At 39.8% G+C, this 7,943-nt stretch overlaps 1 protein-coding gene across 2 annotated transcripts in view; it reads left to right on the top strand.

The window, feature by feature from the left end:
- PARD3B (par-3 family cell polarity regulator beta) overlaps positions 1–7,943 on the top strand; it is a 2,175,158-nt gene that overhangs the window by 234,681 nt on the left and 1,932,534 nt on the right. The gene's annotated exons all lie outside the window — the stretch shown is intronic.

The raw sequence follows: 7,943 nt of genomic DNA, 5'->3' as shown, positions 1-7,943 counted from the left end.
GCTTCAAGTGTCCTCCCCATGGGCTTAACCATCAGGCTGTGTACCTGGTTCCAGGTGTGCCCAAGAAAGCATAAAAAAGCCTGGAACTAGTCCCCTGTAACCAGCATGGCTCTGGCCCCCTGCCAATGGTGCCTGCTTCAAGTGTCCTCCCCAAGGGGCTGACCAGGCTCCGTTACTAGTTCCCTCTTCAATGCTTCAAAAATGGGACCGAAGTACCTCATGCAGTTAAGCAGAGCATGCGCTTATCCGGCGAGCACTTAAATGGAGTGCACTGTATATATATATATATATATATATATATATATATATATATATATATATATATATATATATATATATATATATATATATAATTTAACTAGCCCCAGTGGTGCTCAGATCCTTTGCACACAAATTTACATCTGCTGTAAGGAAGGCTTCAGTTGGTGCATCTTACTCTGTGTTTACATATATTTTATAAAATACATGCATATATCGCATACATCACTACCTCCATCCCAGCATCTAAATGCACATGGTATGAGAAGCAGGCACATTGCTTCCATGTGCATATTATTGGCACCTATTTTGTAGGTGGTAAGGGCTCATGCGCTAATCCTGCATTAATCAGTTAGTGTGAGGCAGTGCCCATGTGCTAATGATTTTCATAGCCCATTATCTGCTTCCAAACATGCCCCCAGTGCTAAAAAAAAAAAAGTTATTTTTTAGCACATGGGTAGCATGCGTGCATACCAAACTTACAGCAAGATGCCCGAGAATGCCCACAGTAGATCATTTTAAGGTGTGGTAAGCATGCATTAGTGTTTACTGCAACTTAGTAAAAGGACCCCTTAAAGAGCTATACTTGGTGTTAGGTAGCTAGATAACTTGGGTTGGTCTGGAAATACTTGCGTATGGTTGTAATTCATACTGGTGGGTTTGTGACTGAGAGGTTGCTTCCAGTATCAACTATTCTGTTAAGTTATGCTTTCATTGACTTCAGTCACAGATTGAATGCATTTAGCTCAAATCAACACATTTTATCTAGTTGCTTAACATTGTGCACTGCTAATGAATTACGGTATAAACGCTCACAGCTATTAACGTTTAAAATGTTAAAAACCAAAGCCCATATTTTATGAATATTAGTGCACAGTTGTTTTCTTTGTGTGTTGAATACTATATTCTTGATTTCTTCCTGTTTAGACACATATGGTGCGGTTATATGTGTGTTCACAGATACTGAAGAAACTATATGCAGAGCTTTCAAATCCTGCAGGTGGTAACAAAATATACATACATAAAAACTGTTCAGACAGCACAAAAATATATCATTCTGTCATAACACTAAGCAGGGAATTGTTCAGCCTTTTGAAAATAATTGACAGCAATTTGCATAATGCCTGGTTAGAATAATAAAAAAAAGTTTGGGAAAATTACAAAGTAATTAAGCATGGCAAGTTTGTGAGAGTTTATTCTATCTTATTGTCAATTAACCCGTTAGGAATTCAGAATAATACTAACAAAACCTATTCTTTCAGAAGCAGAGGGGAAAACAGCAGTTTTGAAAAGATGTTTTTGTCTGAGAGAAATATAAATAAGCTAATGCATTTATATTTGTATTATTAGGAATCAATTTTCATCTTTCTGGATCCTTTTTTTGTAGTACAATGATGCTTTTTCTAAATATTTATTACTCTTAAATTTCTCAGGTTTGGTTATAATCTGGCAGAAAAAAACATATATCTGTTTAGGAATCTTATCTGGTTGCATTAAGACATATAAGGGTTCTTTTACCAAGCTGCAGTAAAAAGGTCTCTATGGTACTGGCAGAGGCTGTTTTTGCCACTCACCAGGGACCTTTTTACTGTATTGATTAAAAAGCCCCTAAAAAAGATATGGCCATGTGTAAGATTATTCTTACTGTGTGTTCATAACATGGTGGGGGGAGAGCACTTACCACCACCTATTGAGATGGACGTAAGGGCTCTCGCAGTAACCGGGCAGTGCGTGGCGCTACCTGATTACTGCTGAGTGAGTGCCATGCTAGAAATTACAGAATTATTTCAGTAGCACTGGAAATGGCCGTGTTGGTAAAATGGCACCATAATTACTTTGCTATTGTTTGACAAGTTGTAGAACCAAGCCTGTCCCTCCTGACATTGTTAAAAAAAAAAAAATCATCCTAGATAGGGTTCCCAACTTTTTCAAAGAGAAAAATCCACCACCTGCTCCAGTTCTGTTTCCTGAAAATGTAAGCTTTTTTGTCTATTAGATTGTAAGCTCTTTGAGCAGGGAAGGTCTTTCTTCTATGTTTGTGCAGCGCTGCGTACGCCTTGTAACGCTATAGAAATGCTAAATAGAAGTAGTAAAGCAAAATAAAGTGTACTGAATGTCATTCATACTTTCACCTGTGCACGTGTTAGGTAATAAAGCCACAGTTTCTTCTGGTGAAATGCTTTTTCACCTGTGGAAAGGGCTTCGATTATTGCCTTCTAAATGTTTACCGTATAAGAATGAAATAGTGCACAATATTATGAACATTAATCTCATCTACATATAAACTGTTATTCCATGTGAGGTGGTGTGGGACATTTAACATAACTTCAGACCTTTTCATACACTTGATCCATCCACTAGTTCCCTTCACTCCGATTTATATTATCCTTCAAATGCAGTACTTCAGAATACACGGATTATACAATGTGTGCATAGAAGTACCAAACACAGGGTCTCTTTTATCAAGCCGTTCTAGCAATCCCCAGTGTGGCAGTGCCAATAAAGCCCATTTAGTTTGTTTGGACTTTGTCCACATTGCTGTGTAGGAACCGCTAACGCGGCTTGATAAGAGTCTCACAGTGCCTCTTTCCCCTCAGGGTTGCCAGCTCATCCGAGGTCAGTCAAACAGACTGATCCATTTAGTACATTACAAGAGTACTTATAGATCGCTAGATCTCCAATAAATATTCAAAGCGGAAATACAAAATAAGAAACCGATAAAAAGACATCGGAAAGTTTACAAAGTAGCAATGATGAACTAAATCTAATTGTATAAAAATAAACAATTAAAAGATGAATGAATAGCAATAATGATCAACTTTTAATTATATATTAGTAAATAAGTAGGTCTTCAAGGCCTTATGAAAACTTAAGACCATACCATTCAGAGACTAACAGGAAGACCATTACAAATACAGATTGCTAGATAAAAAAATGATTGAGAAAATAAAGCTTTAAATCTAATTTGAACTATGGAAGGAAAAGCTAGGATCATTGAATTACAGATATGAGACCTGGTACTCGATTGTAACATATATTTAAAGACCAGGAAAGATCAGCTGCACAAATTCCATATAAAGACTTAAAAATCAAACATAATGACTTAAAAACAATCCAGTTCTGAATGTCACATTGGATTCAAGGATTTTGTACCGCTGATTAAGAGAAACTTAATTGGACAAACAGAAAAACGACCACATGCGTGTAATACGGCAAAACCAAGACTGGATCAACCTGTTTGGTCAATTTAGGGCATGCAGACAGCCTTGTGCCTCCACCCTCCCTCCCTTAACCAGGACTTTGAGGCTACATGGTTCAAACTGCTGATGTTTGTGCAGTTCAGGGCTCTCTGTAGATGATGGAGCCTCACAGTTCAAACAGTAGAGGTTTCATTCACAGGGCTTTAGTTAAGAACTTGGGAACAGGCAGAGTGTGATGGTGGAAGAGCCAAGCAGCAGCGGTGCCAGACAAAAAAAGGCTCCAAAGTAGGGCTAAAACACCCACAAACACAATCTATATTTTGAAAATCAATACTGCACATTTAGTATACATTTAAAAAGCTGAATTTAGAAAAAAAAAAATATACCGAACAGGTGGGGTTTTTTTCTGGAATAATGGTATGTATATTAAAATAGATATTCAAAGTACAGGCTTTAAAAGTAAAAATCATATATGTTTATTTATGCACACCACTGTGATGCCAACTAGGACAGTCACTGCAAACATTGATAAAATGCATGCTCTGTGGTGTTTTGCTGTCATAAGTTTGTTATATAGGTTATAACAAATAGCATTCAGACAGCAACAACCCTATCTAGGAAAAGGCAGCACTGTAAGTATTAATATAAACCCTAGAACACCAGTACACCTTAAATTGCAACATGAAAACAAATGATCTGTACAGTAGTAGCATTCTATCAGAATACCTCACCTCAACCACACATCCAGAAACACAATCCTGCAGCACAAATCCCCCACTCTAGAAAAATCCTCTTCCCCACCTAGTGGTAGCATACTTATCTCCTTTCTCCCTGCAACCCCAGACTGTCAGTATCCTCCTTTCTGTATCCCACTTTTGACTAACATTCAGGTTTCTCTTTATGTGCTTCCTCCTCCCATCCCTAGAAACAGTCTTCTCTTTGATCTTCTGTCTACTACCAGAAGCACCCTCTTACCCCCCCCCCCCCCCCCCGCCTCCCACGTCAAAGAGTTTCTTCCAGGGTTTCAAGACCTGCACATTTGTTACAAAAAGGTCCAGGAGCATATATGTGTTTGTGTGTTTATCATTACTCTGTGGGGTGGATTAGGAGTGGGAATGTGTGTTTGGTAGGCAGAGGTGATATTCTTTCTTCTTGCTCCCATCCCTTATCTTCCTCTGCCGCCATTAGTTCCTCTTTTCAGTTTGGTGGGCTTGTGCTGGCAGTTCTTCCGCTAGCGAGCCTTGCCTCCTGACCAGTACCTCTTCTTCGGTTGCTTTCTTCCAATTTGGGCAGTACTTATATTATCAGTTTGCTGGCTGGCTAGTTGCACCTCTGTTTTCTCTGAAGTCCATGTCAAAAGAAGTACTGGCAGAAATACCCCAAAGTGCTTGTTGCATATTTTAGAAGTGTATATAGCTACATAGACATATGTAGATGGCAGTTTGAGAAAGCAGCTATTTTACACGTAGAGATCCACCTTTATTCCCCATTTTACAAGAGAAATACATATTTATGGAGAATTACATCAGCTCAGAGGCATGACCATATTTTTAAAAAGCGTTGGTTTTAACTAGGACTTTTTACACAAGATTAATGGAGTAAGGGTACCCTCAGCTCGGCTGAGGGCAGGTAATGTTGGCTGAGCCGCAACTGAGCTAGAGATTAGGGGTGGATAGGAGTGAGGACTGGGAGGAGTAGCGAGGATGGCATGTTGTCTTGGGATAGAGGTATTAGTCTGGTTGCTGAGGAAGGAGTGATTTTGGTAAGTGATTACTTGGAGTGTGTTTGGAGGAGAGGAGAAGAGGTGTGTGATCTGAGGAAATTTATGGTGGGAATCCTTTCGTGGGTGGGTGTTGATGGGGATGGCCTAGTTGAGAGTGTTGTGTTTGGAGAATTTTGCCCACCCACTTCCCCCCCCTTTTTTGTGGCTTAGTTTGGGGTGGTTGTTTTGTGGGTTCTTTATGGGTTTGTGGCGTTTTGGGGTTCTGTTTTGGGTGTTTGTGCTTTTCCTGTTGGTGATGGGGGGAGGGATTTGGTTGCAGCTTGTGGGGAAAATTAACGTGTTGACTCAGTTTGCATTTTATGAAGGGGTAAATTACCCAATGTGGCAATTAAGATTTATGAAGATTTGTGTGCACAAGTTGAGACGTGGCTCAGTGGCACTATGGGCCATCTTATTACAATGAGTTATGTTTATGTTCTTGTTGATGTTTGGGTACCTAGTTTGGTACCAACTTGCTATGGGGTAGGGATTTGAGGCTGCTCTGGGATGGGTCACTTATAAGCGGATTTGTTTATATGTGTAACCCCAGGGTCTGACACACTCTAGCTCAGTTCCACTGGGTCTAGACAACTTCGCTGACCCTCACAATCCCATGAGCCGGGGCACAGTGACAAATGTAAGCTCACTATCTTCAAACTGCATTCCTCCACTTAGTTCTTCCTCCACATGCTCAGTCCCTTCTTTCACCAGTCGAGCTTGGAAGTGGGTCAGTGGTCTGGAATAGAGATTTGGGACTTTGGGAAATTAAGTGGGGCTTCTCAGTGAGACCTTACCAGTCCAGGGAGCAAGCGTCTTCACTCCCACTCCAAAGAACCACACTGTACTCCAAGGTTTTGCATTATGAAATTCAACTTTACTGAATTTTCTTCAGCCTGGCAGGTAAGTCAATTTTATTACTCCATCTGTATAGCAGAACTCCTCCTATCCATTCAAGATTGTGTATTACAACCTCAACCCTTTTTCAAACTTGATCTTCTTTGCAACTTTCAGTATTTAAACATTTACAAACACCACCTGCCCTATACTCATCACAGAGGTTGGCAATAAGCAGAGTCTGCTTCTGAACTTCCCTGATTGCAATCCACTTCCCTGAGGCACAGACTCTTTAGGCTGTCTTTCCAGCGATGCACTTCTTGAGCTGCTCCCTGGTCTTGAGCAGGCTTCCCCTGTCCTGGTTCTTGCTTTCAGGCTGGGTTTCCCTTATCTACCTTAAGTTATCAAACCTTCACAGTTGCCACGGTTAGATGCAGCAACTATTCCTCAATTCAGTCCAAGTTTAGCCATTTTAGGATTCCCTTCTCCTCCCAAGGGTCCCGGCGGGGGTTTGGGCAACCAAAGACCTTGTATCTCTCCCAACTCTAGCATTTATCACCTTTTACTCTCCCCCCTGTCACACACTCAGGAATGTGCATCTTATTCCACAGTTCTCCCCCTTTGAACAGGGTCCTCACACTTCACATAACTGAAATCCTTCCCCCAGTACCTCTGGAGAGTTCTACAAACACTTTAGTAATCTCCGATATAATAGGGGATTACATATGCTTGTTACAGTTATGAATTGTTAATAAAGTCGTGGCCAATATATTTCCAAAAGATTCATTGTGGATTCATCTGTGGCATATGGTGGGGGTTTGTGAGTGGATAGTGAAGAAGGTAGTGTGAGTGCGAGTGCCAATGTTGTTCTGTTTAATCCCATGTTTATTTTTGCCTCCAAAATAAAAAATAAAAGTTTGTCTCACTACTTAATTGGTGGCACATGTTTAGATTTTTGAATTGGGATGGCTACATTTGAAAGTGGTGGCCCTATATATGAAAGTTGGGAAATTGCTGCCTCTGCATGGAAACTGCTGAGTTTGTGCTGTTCATTTTGGCAGCATGTATATTTGTAAAATAGCTGCTCCTGCTGCACAAACAACCAAATAAACATGTGCTCCACATCCTTTATATATTAATTAATTTATTTCACAAGATGCTCCATGTTCAGTAGAGTCTTTGTAAAATATTGCTTGAATTGAGTGTGTCCCATCCTGAATGTCTGTTTCAATCTCCGTTCCATGTAAAATTGGTTACCTTTCTTTAAATGTGTTAGAAAAAGATATGCTGCACTCATTGAAGGTTTCCACATTATGTAAATACCCTATAATTTAAGAGAAATAGTTAACACAGAAAGGATAGTAGCACAATGAATAAAGTGAGATGTTGAATATATTCATCTTTTGTCCCAAAATATTTGATGTGTAAGCTTGCTAGAGGTACTTGCTCATTTATTTTGAGTGAAGTACATTTTATGGAATTAGTATTCTAATTTGCTTCTCCTAAAGAGTTGTCAATTGATTTGGCTATGCCCCTTATAATTATGCAGCTAAACTGCTAAAGAGAGAGCAGAATTTGGAAGGTATGGTCATGATGTTGGAACTGGCAGCCTGCTTTATTTTGTTGGCTGATTGCCTTGGAAACCCAGGTGTTAATGATCAGAATGCTGGTTTCCCATGGCAACCTTAAATGTCTCTATTTAGGAGGGGGGAATAAAAAGCTAGGTATGCAGGGTCCAATTTGTCAAGCTTTTTCCCAATGACATGAAATGAGAGAAAAGGTTTGATAAATCAGAACTCGTGGTGATTGATAGTAAATGCTCTTGACTAAACATTACTTACTTACTAATAGCCTATTGGGTTGTGAATGCTGTGCATCACACCAGTTGC

The sequence above is a fragment of the Microcaecilia unicolor genome, chromosome 7 (genome assembly GCF_901765095.1).
Source record: "Microcaecilia unicolor chromosome 7, aMicUni1.1, whole genome shotgun sequence".
Classification (NCBI taxonomy): Eukaryota; Metazoa; Chordata; class Amphibia; order Gymnophiona; family Siphonopidae; genus Microcaecilia; species Microcaecilia unicolor.
The sequence above is the reverse complement of the archived record's forward strand: the minus strand, read 5'-3'. Positions and strand labels throughout refer to the sequence as shown.